Source organism: Aphis gossypii, chromosome X (assembly GCF_020184175.1).
Source record: "Aphis gossypii isolate Hap1 chromosome X, ASM2018417v2, whole genome shotgun sequence".
Classification (NCBI taxonomy): Eukaryota; Metazoa; Arthropoda; class Insecta; order Hemiptera; family Aphididae; genus Aphis; species Aphis gossypii.
Window position 1 is genome coordinate 23,299,442 of NC_065533.1, and position 17,579 is coordinate 23,317,020.

Below are 17,579 nucleotides of genomic sequence, written 5' to 3' on the forward strand. Positions count from 1 at the left end.
AGTTAAAAATGATAATCTTATATTATAAAATATAAATACTTACTGGATACTATATTATGTATACGTTGTTCTTCAGATAATAAAATCTAAAATCTAATGCATGTTGAATCACATTTTTATATGTATATGAGAAGATACCTATCTTCTCTACATCGTGATGAGAACCTACCAACAACCAACGTTTTAAACGTTTCTAAGGTTGGAATTCGTAAGCGCTTGATACGGTATGGGCATTAACCGTGGTATAAGCCATAATAAATAATTTATTATATTACGTGATAAGTCCGCGATTAATAATAATAATAATAAGGATAAATGATTACTGTTTAGGTATCATGTGGTTGTTTGTTGATAAAATGATAACACATTTTTTTTAACATTTAGTTACTGACTTCTGAGTCCTGACACCTGAGTTTCTGACTTCATAATTTTTATGACATTTAAAATTTAAAATATAATCTAAATTTAAATAGTTATTGGGTACATATCTAATTGTTTCAATCAAGTTGATCTTTTTGAATCATCATTATGTGAATTTTTGTCAACGTGTTGTTATCGTCTGGAAATTTTTACGTTAGTTTTAAACTGTCATCAAAAATTCAGAATATGTAATTTTGATAATTTGGTACATTTATCTATAAACACTTACAAGGTACTTTATAATTATTTAATATTTTATTTAAAACGGTTATAGGATGTGATCAATAAAGCAAAATGTTTAATTAGTCTCAGTCATTGTACACCATTTGTACCTGTCTAAGATTTCAAATTTCAAATTAGCTTTTTCATCATAGTTCAATATGCATTATTCAGTTATTTAATTTTTACTTAGCCTATTGATTTAAATTTAAACTGTTATAGGATATAATCTATTTTCTTCAATTAGTTTAATACAAAAGTTTATTAAAATGTATGGTAACTAATTAGAATAAAGCAAAATGTTAAGTTAGTCCAAATGTCATTGTACCTACATTTGTACCAGTCTAAGATTTCAATTTTCAAATTACCTTTTTCATCATAGTTCAATATGTATTATTCAGTTATTTAATTTTTACTTTGCCTATTGATTTAAATTTAATCTGTTATTGCATATGATCTATTTTCTTCATTGAGTTTAAGACAAAAGTTTATTAAAATGTATGATAATTAATTAGAATAAAGCAAAATACTTAGTTAGTCCAAATGTCATTGTACATTTGTACCTGTCTAAGACTTCAAAATAAATGTGACATAAGTTTTTTATTACCTAAATTATATTTTTTTATTGATATTTTAAAGTTTGAAAATTGATTTTTATTTTCAGCAAATTTCAGCACCTAAATATTGAAATTTGCTATTATATTTGACATTATTTTACCTTATTCCTGATTCATGGGCAATCGCTCCATAGAATTCAACAATTTATTTAATAAATATTTTCATTTATGATTTTTTGTTAGTTTGTGTCAATAAAATTATAAAATGTATAACTTTTAAAAGTCTATATTTTATAAAATCATTCATATAAAAGCTATCACTTTGATCTTATGAATGTCTCATTTTTTTCTACTAATTTGTTTAAACACTGTTCGCAACATTATATTATAATGTTGCATTAATATTTGGCTTGGTGTGGTCGGTGCTTCCGATTAATCACGCAATGTGATTCAGAGTAAGCTCCGGCCGCTGCCACTAGTTCCCGGATGGGTGACCACCCGGGAATTGTAGTGGTAAAAAACCTTGCCACATATACATGAGTCCAACCACAACCGTCGTACCGTCCTCCACAGTAAAAACAAACCTATAAATACAGCTAATGGCCATAGTTGTCGTGCTATAAAGATCAAAAAAAAAAAAAAATAGTTGTTCAATTGAATCTATTTTTAACCTCTGGCACGAACCAAAATTCTGTAAGTTAAAATGATCAATCATGTTTAATATGAGGACGGAGTGGTACTTAATTCTGCCAAATAGGCGTCCGAACTAGGCCTTTGTGCCTACTCCCGGACATACAATTAAAAAAAAATGTTTAATATACATTTATACCTAAGTAATAACTAATATTATTACTTGTTGCAAATAAATTAAGTATTGCGAGTGTTATAAACAATTAGTACATACCTATATCTATCTAAATTTTAAAAGACTTGTAGTTATATTTTATAATGTTATTCATACAGAAGCAACTTTTTTTAAACTAATTTGAGCATATGAATAATTAAACATAATTTTAAATAATATATTTAAACATTAGTCACATTTAATACTATAATAAATATAGCAAAAAATAATTTAGTTTACCATACATATCTTAATAGGTCACTTATTTTATACTACAATGTACTAAATGACAAAAATAATTTGTCTTAATATCAAAATTATGGATACATATTTCAAATATCTTCATATTAGTGGCAATTAAATTACAAGTTTTAAAATTGATAGTCTTTGAAAAATAAATAATTTAGGTACTTTTAATTTTAGTTTACCATACATAATATTTTGATGGCTCGCTTATTTTAATGTACCTACTAAAATTTACTAAATGATAATAATTTGTCATTATACCTATTACCTAGTTATTATTGATTCTTAAATATCAAAATTATACATATTTCAAATATCTTCACATTTATGAAAATTAACTTATAAAAATTCATTCTAAATAAAATTTAATATAACTTTATCTTATACTTTACTTATAATTTATTTATTACACATATTTCATATCTATATATTTCATACTGATAATATACTATGATAGTATTATTTAATATACTAGAGATACTGATGCAATTGGACATATTTAAAATACTTACTAATATGTTGATGTCATGATTAGGACTTTGATGTTGTTATAATAAATTAAAATCTTTAACTATAATATTTATAATAATATTAAACTTTACATTTTGTATGTATGTATGCAACTGCATATGTATTTTGCATATTTTATGTATTTTACTTATTGGAGGAAAAACATTTATACATACATACATATATGAATATAAAAATTAAAATTCTTTTAGGTACAAATTGTGTCATGTATTTTACTAATGTTATGTAAATATTGTATGACATCCATGTGATTGGCATTGTACTCCATGTTACAGATGATCTATGTATAAACCTATCGGTTTTTTTTTTATCCGATGACATAGATATTGAAGTAATAAGTATAATCATGAACTACTACATATTATGTAGTAATTCGTGGGTATAATTATTAAAAAAAAGAAAAAATAATAATACAAAATAAATAATAAATACATTTTAAATAAATTCAGTCGAAATTGTATTGTTTTAGTGTACATATTATTATACCTGATTGTACCTGATCATTTTATTATTTGTCTGTTTTTAAAGCTTTTAAGTTCCTTAGTCTAGCCATAACCGTCTTTAATATATTTTAATTAATTTAACAACATCTAAGCCCTAGTTATTATAATTTAATATTGGATTGATCATATCTTAATGTTATGAAAAGGTAATGTTCTTTCAAAATCTATTTGATTTTTATGCATAATTTAGCATTACGCTGAACGCGAAGTTTTAATCATACACGGTTTTGAAACCGATGTTGTCGTTTTGTAGTGTTTAGAAATGTTATATCTAATATTAACTTGATTCAGACAAACTTTGAAAGTAGTTATGTTATTATTTATTATTTAAATTTAAAAATATATTTGTATACATAATTGTATGTTGTATAATATAATTTATACAATAATTTTGTATAATTAGCTATTGCCTATTTATGTACTGTATGATCTTTTTTTATAACTTTATTTTATGAATAATAAATGAATAAGTATTATGTAAAATTATTGAAAAGATAAAAACCGTTTCAATGATAGCATTGTAAATAGTACAATTATGTAATATACATAATATTATAGTATTATTCTTTTTTTTTTTTATTATTATCAATTTGACCCATGTAATATAAAACTAAATTAAGATACCAAACACACGTTTTATAATATAATAAATTAATAGTTACAACCTTAATTACCTGTACACTATCTGTACAGATTATAAAGGTTGTACAACAATGCATCGGCGTATGACAGAAGCACAAAAATATATTATTTTTTTATTAATGGCATTTAACAAATTTAATTCAAAATTCAAATGTAAATAACTTTTTAAATAATGCATAATAAATTATGAGTGAAACATCAAAATTTATTAAAAAATAAACCCTATATGAATCATATTTCAAAAATATAGGTTCCCATTTGAATTTTAAAAGTTACCCCTCAAACCTCCCCGTTCCAATTAAAAAAAAAAAAATTAACATCAAAATAATTTTGTTTATGTGATTTAAAAAGGTTTTCACATAGGTCAATTTTTTCTAATTTAAGGACGTCATGCTGAAATCTGCTGTCACATGAAATTTGGAACACCCTGTATATGGCTCAAATCCGCCCCAAAATAATTCCTTTCATCAACTTTTAAAATATGGCACTTTTTCAGCCTAAATAAATTCAACACTTTTAATTCTCAATATATGGCTCAAATCCGCCCCAAAATAATTCCTTTCATCAACTTTTAAAATATGGCACTTTTTCAGCCTAAAATAATTCAATATATAAGGACTTATTACTTGCCTTCCCAATAATTCAATAAATAAGGTCTTAACTGCCTTCAATAAAATTCTCAATTAATATTCTTTTTAATTCACAAAATAAACTCTTTCTTTTTTTTTTTCTTGCGTGTTCCTTGACGTATAATTCACTTATAATTTTTTTTATTCTATAATTATTTATTTCCGTATTCTTCACGTATAATTTTCTTTAAATAAAATATTTTCCCCTTAATTATAAAAAATTTTTTTTATTTAACAATATATTCTCTTTTTTTTTGTATTATTTTTTAAAATAAATTTATTTATACCATTCTTACGATATTTATCTTAAATAATTTTTTCGCATAAAAAAAAATAATTTTCTTGTAAAATATTTAATTTTAATAAAATAATTTAATTTCCGTAATTAAAAAAATGCTTAAAGTAATTAAATATTTTTCTTCCCTTTTATATTAAAATAAAATTTATTAATCAAAATTTTTTTATAATAAAAAAAATTATTCTTCTGCTATTATATTTTATAAATAAAATAATAAAATAAAATCTTATTTTAAAACTTTTAAATTATTATTTTTTTTTTTCTGAAAAATTTTCTATGTCAAAATATTTTATTTATTAAAATAAAAAAATAAAATATTTCTATTATTATTTTTCCTGAAAAATTATTTATGTCTCTTTTTTTTTTAAAAAAAAAAATATCTATTTATTTGTTTCTCGAAAAATTATTTATATTTGAAATATTTATATATTTTATAACTGAAATAGAGTTGTATTATTTCATTATTGAACAACAATTTTATGCGTAAAAATAATCTAAGTGTACTATTAAAATATTAAATTTATTTAATCGTTGCGTTCTTTTTTTTTTTTATTTTTGCTTATTCTAAATTTTTTTTCTTTTTAAATTATTTATTTAATTTTATCAAGATATTTTATTTAATGTTTCACGGGGAATATATATATATACACCTTCACAATTAAAAGTAACTTATACGATGGAGTTTTTAATTCCAAAGGAGACGCGAACAGAGTTAGACGCTTAAAATTATTCTACATTAAGAAAAAAAATTATGCTTACACAACGATGGTTTGAGTCGATGCTTCCATTCTTCTTGATTGCTGAGCCGTGGTGTTACTTGTTGATTCTTTCTCTTTCGGAGTCGCTGAAGTTGACGTTCTGCAGTTGTCTTCTTCAACAGTGATTCGTTGCCGAATGTGCCTCCGTGAATTCTTTGAAGTGGATATATTTTAAATTTTTTCGAAAAATTTTCGAAGTGGAAAAAAAAAAAATATTTTTCCCGAAAATTTTCTAAGTTCGAAAAAATAAAATTGTTCGACCAAAGAATTCTTATTTGAAAGAATCCTACCGACTGCGCCAAATTTGTAACGTGCCACGTACAATCAGTTGAATGATGTCGATTTGGAAAGGTTTTGTGAAATAATTGAACTCTCGAAATTATTCTAAGTGTTTTTTATTTAAAATTATTCTAAGTCCAATTAATTAATTTAATAAAACTTGTGAAAAATATTCTAAGTCCAGGAGACATAAAATATTAAACTGGTGACGTGAAGGTGCTTGCGCTAACTCTGGTGGATCACGTCTGAAATGTGCCTAATCTGGGCCCCCTTATATATCGTCCAGGGACTCCCGCGGTACCTTCAGGTCCCTGATGGTCATCTGCACCTGCATCCGCTTCTTCCCACGCTTTGCGTTATCTGAACGACGACGTGCGTCATTTTGACATCTATATTCTTCTATCGGGTGGTAATTATATTTCTATATTATTCTACCGGGTGGCAAGCGTACGTGCGATGATCTGCCTTTGACCCTGCACGATGCCGCCGCATAATATATTGTTATAATATAATTTTCGTTGCGGCTAGCGTTCTCACGCCGTTCCGCCGCCGCTGATGATCGACAATTGCTACGTCAATGTGTTAATCGTTCACGGTTAAGAAAATCTGTACTTGATATCACCTGCTCACTTTTAGAATCCAATTATAAGAATAATTGTTACACCCTCATCAAAAAGTGTCTGTTGCACCCCCAATGTTAGGTTATTGTTGGCTATGGTATGTAATTCATATATTATATTTATTATAAGTATCAGAGCACGTTGCAAACCATACCCAGAGAGTTCCTTAAGATAAACCTATGCTAAGTGGAGCTTATCTCTTAAACATAGATTGAAATACCGAAAATTATAATAAAGCTTCACTTAGTTTTAAGCTTAAGCTTAAGTAGATATTGAAATACCGGCCCTAAGTGTTAAATTAATTCATCTGTTATCAAACTTTAAGTTAACATCATAACCTCATTGAACTAAATACTATTTAGTTCAGTGCAAAACCTGTGTCGCTACGTTAGATTTTTTATGTTTTTTATGAAATCATTAAATTAATTTTATAATCATTTTTAAATTGTAATGGTAAACGTGAATTTGGTATGTTGTATATGGGTGAGTGAGGGAAAATAAATAGTGTTATGATATTTTCTTAATATATATTTTTTATATACTGTTGTATTATATGTATGAATATTTTATAAGAGATGTTAGTACGTAAGAAATAAGTTAAGAAAAACTATAGATACCTAATAAGTAAAACAGCAAAATTCAATAAGTTAAGCAATACTTAATTATTCACACAAATAGGTTAAAATAACAATTGTGCAATTCAGTGTCAGTAAACTTTATATTACAGTTAGCATAGTAAGCAAGATATAATAATAAGAAATGTAAATAAATTTGTTTAATAATTTATTAATCGGGTTAAAATAACAATTATATAATAATCATAGTGTCATAGTGTCTATAAACTGTAAATTAACGTAGTAATAGAAAAATGTAAAACAATCGATAGTAATTCGATTGTAAGTGTAATATATAAGAGAGATGGCTAAGACAGCAAAGGGGGTCAGTGGTGGTGATCGTGTGACTCGATCACCACCGGATGTCGTGTTTAAATAAAGTTCTTTTGCGTTATTTTGTGTTTAACTTTATTTTGGTATACGTCCGAGTAATCGGCGTATACGACAATACTTATGTACATCGAATATTCATAAAGTATTTATGGTTTGGATCATAAATATTTTTTTACGTATTAAAAATGTGTTAAAATTTTAACACACACCGGACGTCGCAAATAAACGTCGTTGTAATACTATTATTTTTAAATATAGTAGACTAAATATTAAAAATGTTTTATGCTTTAAATAAATTGTATTTACATTAGAAGCTTAAATCTTATTCACATTTTTATCAAAATGAATGCCTTAGAACTTGATATAAAGAATAATATAAATTGTATTTAATAGAATGGATTGCAGTTCAATACATTGAAGACAATGTATTCTACATGTATCCTTCAAAAACAATTAAGTCTAAAAGAAAGATTGGAAAACAATATATGGTGAAATGGGTGGATAAAAAACCATATCTAGCTAAGGTGCTAAAAAGTGGAAGTAAGTTATATATAGTTATTAATTATTAAAAATGTAATACTCTATAAAAAATATAATTATGATAAATAATCAATTATATCAAATAATATATTAATATTTATTGTTTGTGTAGCCTATATTGATACATACCTTTTATCTAATAGATAACAAAGTACTTATAAATTAAGAAATTAAATACATAATAATAATATAATCATCAGTAAAAACTAAATAAGCCCCTATCGCATTATTTTTCAGTTTAGAATTTTTATAATATTTTATTAAATAATGGATTTTATTAAATATCTAGATATTTTAATAAATATTAACTAGGTAATTTAAAATATTGTGATTTTATCATATTGATAGTTAGGTAGGTAAATTATTTTCACAAACAATTACACATTTTGTTTTATAAAGGTAATTTTACACACTTTTTAGAACTATCTTGGTAGGTATTAGGTATGACTCTTACCATATTATAATACCTATATTTAATACTCAATCTTTGAAAAAATACAAACATATTTATTACAAATATATTTTAGATTCTGAACGACACGCGACGTGATAAATGAATAGATTTTACAATGATGCGCGTTTTTATTTTTTGTGCCTGCCATCATGTTTTAGAGTAGTAATAACTAATAGTGTTTTGATTTTTAACTTCAGCTCCTCTTTGAAAAAGAAAATTAATATAATTAGTATTTCGGGGATAATTTTCAGTAGTATTAAAAAATAACGGGAAAATGGATTTTTTACCCTTAATCAGTTTTTGACAAAATCGATTTTTTTATTTTGCTGTAACTCAAAAAAAAAAATCATTGTGAATACTTTAAATTTTCTCCAGATGTTTACGTTATCTATTTAAGTATGATCAAATTTTCAAAATATTATGACTTTTTAAGCTATATGCTGACAATTGAAATTTTCGATTTTTCTAAATTTTAGAATCTGAACGGAGTGATGAATGTATAGATTTTACAATGATGTGTGTGTTTTTTTTTTGTGTGTCTGTGTACAGCATAACTAGTCGAAATATTGCTTCAATTTCAAACTTTGGGGGTGGTTTCCGATGGCAAAGTGAATATTCTTGGTGTATTATAGAGGTCAAGACTCAAGAGTAAACATTGTTCAACAGTTTTTAAATAAATCGAGAAAAACGAAAAAAAAAATGACAGAAAAACGGGAATTTTTACTCAAAACCAGTTTTCGACCAAATCAAATTTTTTTATATGGTTGTAATTCAAAAACTAATCACTGTAAATACTTGAAATTTTCACCAAATGTTTATGTTAGTGTTATCTATATACAATTGAATTTTCAACAATTTTTGACATTTTTGAGTTATTTATAGAACATAGAAATTTTCAATTTTTATGAGAATTTTTTTTTAAAGTGTCGATACAATTTTTTTGCCAATCAAAATACTTGAAAATGCAATACAAAGTTCCTCATAAGTTATTCTTATAGTGATTAAAAAATTATAAGAATACATAGGCACAATTTTTTTTATTAGCATTTGAAGTTCAAATATTGACAAAAATTCGTCAAAACCATGAATATTTGCAAAATTATTTTGTAGGTATAATTCATAAAAATTGTTGTATAAGTAACTAACAGTTGAAAATTCAATACGAGATTTTCCATAAGTTAAGCTTATAATAATATGGTATAAATCTAGTTTAGCGGCCACGCGAATTTTTCGATTTTTTTTGCCGAAACCCTAGAAAACCAACGTTTTAAAAACGATGGTGCAAAAAAAAATTGGCGGAAATCAATAGTTTTTGAGTTATACCATTTTGAAATTTGAGTTTTTCTACAATGTACTTATATGGGTAATTTTATGCAAAGTTTCGAGCTAAAATAGTGTGGCGCAGTGGTCTGCACCCAAAGTACCATTATCGTGATCTCGGGTTCGAACCCGACATTCAGAGAAAAAATTTTTGCACTTTTTTCCTCGTTTTTTCGTCGAATTAATTTTGCCCCTTTTAACCCTGCTAGGTGACTCAGTGCAACAAAATGCATTTTTTTAACCCTGTGACCTACTCGAGGTGGTGTTGCATAGCAAATCGAGGGATATTTTCGATTTGTGCGGAGCGGAGCGACGGCGCCGAGGAGCGTAGCGACGAGTGCCGAAACACGCGCAGTCAAATTTTATGCATTTTACATTTTTACATTTTTTAAAATGCATTTTAACCCAACTCCTACTTGAGGTTATGTTGCATAGCAAGTCAAGTGATGTGTTCGTTTTTAAAAGTCTGAGTGAGCGCAGCGATTAGGTAATCCGATGTCCGTTATCGAATGTACAAAACTCAAATTTCAAAATAGTATAACTCAAAAACTATTGATTTCCGCCAATTTTTTTTTGCATCATCGTTTTTAAAACGTTGATTTACTAGGGTTTCGGCAAAAAAAATCGAAAAATTCGCGTGGCCGCTAAACTAGATTTGTTCCAATAATATTATAAAATAACTTAAATTCTGATGTATTCAGGCCATTAAAACATAAACCACCTTTTTCACCAACCATTCGAAATGATATCCTAGGCTGACAAATCATCTTTGTTCAGAATCGTTTTTTGTATACAATGATAACTATTCATATTTGATTTATTCATATTTTTTATTCATATTGGATTCAAATTTAACACTCCTATAATATATAATAATGATCCATACGGCACCTTATGTACAGCAGAGTGGTACCCACTTACCCGCTTTTTTTTTTCTTGAAATGCCAATTAAAAAATTTGGCTTTCCAAAAAGCTTTAAAATTTAATACAAGGTTTATTATAATTTGAATTTATCGTAGTAAAAAAAAAAAAAAATCGTTTGTCATAATTTTTGATTATAAGAATTAAAAGTTCAAATGTTTACGAAATAATATATCAAAATCTAGAAAATTTGCAAGGAATTTTGAAATTGAAAATTCATAATTTTTGTAAATTTACACCTAAAGTTAAAAAACCCAATACAAGTTTATTCATAAGTTTTCATTTAAGTAACTGTAAAAAAAATACTTGTGTCAATTAGATTTTTGATTTTTAATATTTTATATTTATCAATGTTGTGATATTTAATTTTTTACGAAATCGCGTAAAATAACGATATATTATCCTAAAACGATTTAATATATTTGTTGTTATTAAAAATATATAATATGTCGAAGAAACTTGATACTTTCACCAGCAGTTAAAATTATAATTTTCTTTACATAATTTTCTTATGTTAGTGATAGGCGTTTGAAATATTCGATTTTTTTAAGTTAGGTATTTTTTTATAAATTTTTATAAAAAAATTTCGCTGGGACAAAATACCTACTTGAAAATATAATAAAATATTCTATTATAGCTGGACTTACGGTTATTAAAAACCTATCAAACTATAAATATTTAATTATTAACAAAGTTACCTAGTTAAAATCACATAATATATATTTGCTTATTATTTTATAGTTAAAAATGTATCAACAATTTTGTATAAAAAGCTAAGAATTTAACCCTTTGTAGACTGGCGGGACTTTAAAGTCCCGGCGAAAAAAAAAATTATATAAAATAGTACATTAATTTTATAACGTTGGTAACGCCTGCCGGGACTTATCAGTCCCATATATAATCAAAAAAAAATAATAACATTATCACAATCATACGTTATCAGTGTTTTTATCTGTGTCGAAAATTTCAATTACGCGTTTATGTATTAATGGTAAAGTGCTGACGAAAATCACAACTATAAATTAATTTTGAAGGTAATGATGCACTTTTTTTTACTTATTATGTGTAATATAATATAAGGAATGTATAAAAACATTTATACTTGTAATTTTAACTTTTTATACATATTAGATTGTATTTTGTGGTGGGACTTGAAAGTCCCGTCAGTCATTTAGATTTTTGCATAAAAGATCTGTCGAAATACATTATATTCATTTTCTAAACTGTTTTGTTTCTAACATGCAAAGAAGATGAAACCGACTACTATAGAAGAAATTGAATGCATGCTAGAAGAAATTCCCGATGATGCTGCATTCAATTCTGACATTGAAGATTGTTCAGATAATGATGAATTTGACCCATTACATAATGCTACTTCATTTGTTGATTTTGATATTGAAAATATGGGTATGCTCTCAAGTATAAAATTAGTTTGATTTATTATAATATTACATATTTTTTAGAAATTGTATGTGTTGATGAATTGGGAGATTTGGATACAAATAAGGAAATCTGCGAAAGCTCAACTGATTTTTTGCTACCAACAACATCTAATGAAGATTCTGAAAAAAATGTCTATAATATTGGTATGTTGTAATTAATTATAAAACAAATTAATTTTATTTAATTATATATTTGTTTTTAGACATATTAGATGTTGACTTGGGAAATGTGAGTACAAAAATTAAAAAAAATCAAAAGGCTGGACAAATTAAAAAAAAAAAATTAGTTCAACTGCTAAAACACCCAGGGAAATAAATTCTGATTCAGCTGATGAGGACCATGCATTCAATCCTGGTGGAAAAGAAAATGTAACATACCTACGTCAAGGCCTGAGTACAATCTACCAACAGGAGCTAATGAAAATTCATTTTTGAACTGTAATACTCCTACTGATGTATTTTTAGTGTTCATGGATTGTATTTTAGAGGACATAGTATATCAGACAAATCTTTATGGAACACAAAATGGTAAAAACTTGAATATAAAAAATGAAAATATGTTAGCATTTATTGGTATAAATTTTATTATGGGATACAATCGCTTACCTTCATGGAAAGACTATTGGTCTACTTCCCCTGATTTGGGGGTAAAAGTTATTGCTGAATCAATGCCCCGTGCTTTATTTGATAAGATACTTGTAAATCTACACTGTAATGACAACACTACTCTGCCAGAGAACAATAAAGATAAACTATTCAAATTAAGGCCAATGATAGACAAAATGAATTCCGTTTTCAAACAGCATTATTTTGGGACAAGGGAAGTGAGTGTAGACGAAAGCATGATCAAGTTTAAAGGTAGATCGTCACTAAAACAGTACAACCCAATGAAACCGATTAAAAGAGGATATAAACTGTGGTGCCTAGCTGACCAAAAAGGTTATATTATGAATTTCAAGGTTTATCAAGGCAAAGAAGAATTGGTGAATTCTAGTTTTGAAAAATATGGACTTGGGGAACGTGTTGTTCTAGAACTCACACAACATTTGTGGAATCAAAACCGAGAGGTTTATTTTGATAATTACTTTTCATCTACATTGTTAATACAAAAGCTGAAAACTGAAAAAACACTGGGCTGTGGAACAATTCGAATAAATCGAAAAGGGTTACCATCAGAAATGACATCTGATAAAACACTAAATCGAGGTGACCACGATTCAAAATATTTGTCAGATGGAACTGCATTTTTCAAGTGGAAGGACAGTAAGCCGGTACATATCATTTCAAACTTCCATGGATCTGAAACGACAACTGTTACAAGGAAAGAAAGAAATGGCACTTCATATCCAGTTCCGTGCCCTACAGCAGTTGCTGATTATAATCGTTTCATGGGTGGAGTAGATTTGGCAGACCGATTAAGGGCATTGTATAATGTGGAAAGAAAATCTCGTAAATGGTGGCACCGAATTTTTTTTGGTCTTATAGACATTATGTTTGTAAACTCTTATATAGTTTATTGTGATTTATTTGAAAAAATAACTGTTGTGCAATTTCGGAGAGCCGTTGCACAAGGGCTATTAACAAATAAACAACTAAAAAAAAACCAGTCACCACAAACTCCAAAAAACATGAAACGACGCAAAAATGCATTTTCCATGCCACGAGATGTCAGAACAAGTAATACAGGAGTTCATTGGCCGGAGTTCATAGAAAAAAGAGCAAGATGTGAGGTGTGTAGTTCCAAAGGTGTGGAATCCAGACCATTTTCTATTTGTAATCATTGTAAAGTACATTTGTGTGTCAATGACAAAAAAAATTGTTTTGTCGAATACCATGAGATGAATTAATATAAAATTAATATTATTTTTTTTTTTATTATTTATAAATATTATTTTCTAGATAATGGTTTTATCAGAAAATTTTATGAATTAAGTTTATCAGGTTAAATTTTTTATTTATACTTACCTAGGTATAATGTGTATTCATATTACAAATGTGCACAATAATAATAGAAAACATGCTTATATTGTAAGATAATTATATCTGTGAAGGAGAAAAAATAAACTATAATATGATGATTTTGAGTTATAGTTTTTTCCACAAACTTCAAATACGTTTAAAGACTTGTTTGAAGTTTTAAGTGTTTATATTTTTAAAAAATATAATTTAAAAATGTCCTTAATTTTATAATAAAAAATACATTGCTTATATGGGAAAAAAAATTGCTCTAAATGGCTGACGGGACTTTTAAGTCCAGACCATAAATGACTGACGGGACTCATAAGTCCCAGGACAATAAAAGGATAATGAACTACATTTTTAAGTATTTTCAATTTTTTTTCCATTTTAACATAGAAAAACATAAGGAATTGGCAAAAAAAATTTTTAAGTTTTTTTGTTTTTCTAGGTTTGGTCTAGAAAGGGTAATGTAATACAAGGTTATCTATAAGTTCTTCTTATAATAATAATTATATAAATATAAAATAAAATACTTCACAGTTTTAACTTCATACTTTTTACTACAAGTATAAAAAACATAATTAGATCTATCTATTAAAATTAAAATTAGTTAGGTTAACCCATTTAGAAATGGTAAAGGCATTAACTACAAAATATATAGATACAACAATAACAGTTATTTTAATAGTATAAATTTATTTACTTATAAGTTAGTAGAAACAACCTTTTAATTTTATATTTAAATTTTAAAGATAAAGAAAATATACAGAAGTTTTTAACTGGTAAGACCGTAAACCATATTATGGATGAACCAACAACACATTCAAGTATAAGAGCTTTATTTCTTTATTTTTGTTATCTTTATATACAATTGTATTTTATTTTTTAATTAAAGACAATATTGTAGGTCAGAATGGTCTTTATAAAACAGATGCACCAAAAAATAGTGAAACTTTTGAACTCTTATCTAGTACACTGGATGAGCCAATAATGCATTCTACTCATTCTAGTAAGCACGTTACACCTTAATTTTTATTATACCTATTTAATGTTTAACATAAATATATATAATATTTTTTTAAATTAAATTAAAGGCCATGTTGTAAATCAGAATGATATTGGTAAAATTGATGCACCAAATAATAGAGATAATTTTGATTTGTTGTTCAATAATATGGATGAACCAATAATGAATTCTAGTAAGATCATTATTTCTTTATTTCCGTTGTATTTATATTATCTATTATATATATATATTTATATAAATATACATTTTTTTAAATTATAGATGAAGCCATAGAACAGAACAGTTTTAGTAAAATTGATTCACCAGAAAATAATGAAATTTCTACATTGTTGTACCATAATATGGATGATTCAAGTAAGTGTGTTATGTCTTTATTTTTAAGTTAATATGATTCATGTTTAAACTAGGAACTTAATTTTTTTTTATCATAATGATATACGAATAGTGAAAATTGTGTTTTGAATATTATTTTATGTAATAAGACCATACGTGGTATATGCAATAATATGCATGTATTAATGTATTATAATGATGTATATTGTATAATGATGAAATTGAAACTATAAAAGAATTATTGTCCAAACATGTTATTTCCTTTTACATTTAAAAATGTCTGATTTTATTATTCAGATTATTGTATTTCTCTTTAAAATATTATTACCTTTATTATTTGTTCAATACTCTTTCTTAATATTTTAATTAAATTAATAGTTACAAATTAAAGTAGATTTAATCAAAATAAACAAATCTTAGAACTTATCAGCTATAACATATTTTAATTGATAAAAGATTATGGTGGTAAAAAATAATGTATGAAAATCATGTGAAATAGTAAGAGAAACAATAAATTATTGTATAATTACAAAATAGGTAATTGTTATAGTTTTTTTTGTATAGGAACAGAGGTTGAAATTAAATTAACATAAGTTACAACCCATGTATTGGGTTTAAATTTATTTAAAATAATATTTGCTATGCAAATAAAATCATAGTTAGAAAAAAAACTATTAGAGAAACTAAGACACTGAGTATGTGTTTAATAAGATATACCTATAGGCAATGTAACTAATAGTAGGTTCACTTTTAAATGTATTTTAATATCATATATTCATATTTATTAGATGGGCATTGTGGTGATAGTACTGATCCAGTTGACGTTGACGTTGGCGTATTGGGTATTGTGGAAGGTATCGATTTGCATCAATTTGAAACTGATTCAACATCTACTTCAACGACTACAGAAGTATACAACAGTCCAGAGTACACACCATACAATGAACGCATCCAATCAGAAGAAAGTGATGAAGAAGAAAATCAAGAATCAATAAGTGAATCACATACTAATAATGCATTAGTACCAACAGAGGCAATAATTATAGACAGAGCGAAAAAAAGTCTAAGTACTAAAAAATTGATAAAAAACAAAAGAGTTTTCTGTTTATTTTGTGAAAAGTTGGAAACAAATTTTCCAAGACACTTGGAACGTAAACATGCATTCGAACCAGAAGTAAAAGAATTTATCTTATTACCAAAAAAAAGTAAAGAACGTGTTATGCACCTGGAACTTTTGAAAAATAAAGGGAATTTACAACATAACAGGAATGTTTTAGAACAAAACAAAGGGTCGCTAATTGTTGGCAGAAGACCACCAATGTCTAGTGAAATTGACTCAAGTAGTTTTTTGCCATGCACACATTGTTTCAAGTTTTTTAAAAAACAAAAGCTATACCGACATATTAATAAATATCCGTTCAAAAGTAGTGCAGTTGCTGATGGTTTGCCGAAACGTAGAAACAATTTAATGCAAAGTGCAACACTATTGCACATAGCTAAGGATCACACACAACTGCAAAACGAAGTTTTTGCATCTATGAAATGTGATGATATTACCTTTATTGCTCAAAAGGATGAACTGATATGTTTATTTGGCTCAAGACTTCTGAAAAATCACAGAGAAAGGCATTTAAAAAATTACATCTCACAAAGACTTAGACAACTTGCAAAATTTTTACAAATTTTACGTGGTTTAGAACCTGATATAAAAAATTTGAAAGATTTTTTTGTTCCAAAACACTATAAAACTGTTGTTCAAGCGGCTAAACAATTGAGTGGGTATGATGAAGAACGCAACTCATACGCTCACCCAACAAATGCACTCAAGATTGGACACTCAGTTTTACAGTGTGCAGATATTCTTCAAAGTCACTTTCTTGTTACCCTTGTTCCTGAAGAAAATTTACAAAACTTAAAATATTTTATAAAAGTATTTAATAAAAAATGGCTATATTCCATATCTTCCAATGCGCGTGCAGATATGTCAAAAAAAAAATTTAACAAAAGTATCAGCTTACCAGATGCAAATTATATAACACTGTTGCATAATTTCCTAACAAACCAACTCGAAGAAGTGAAATTATCAATTG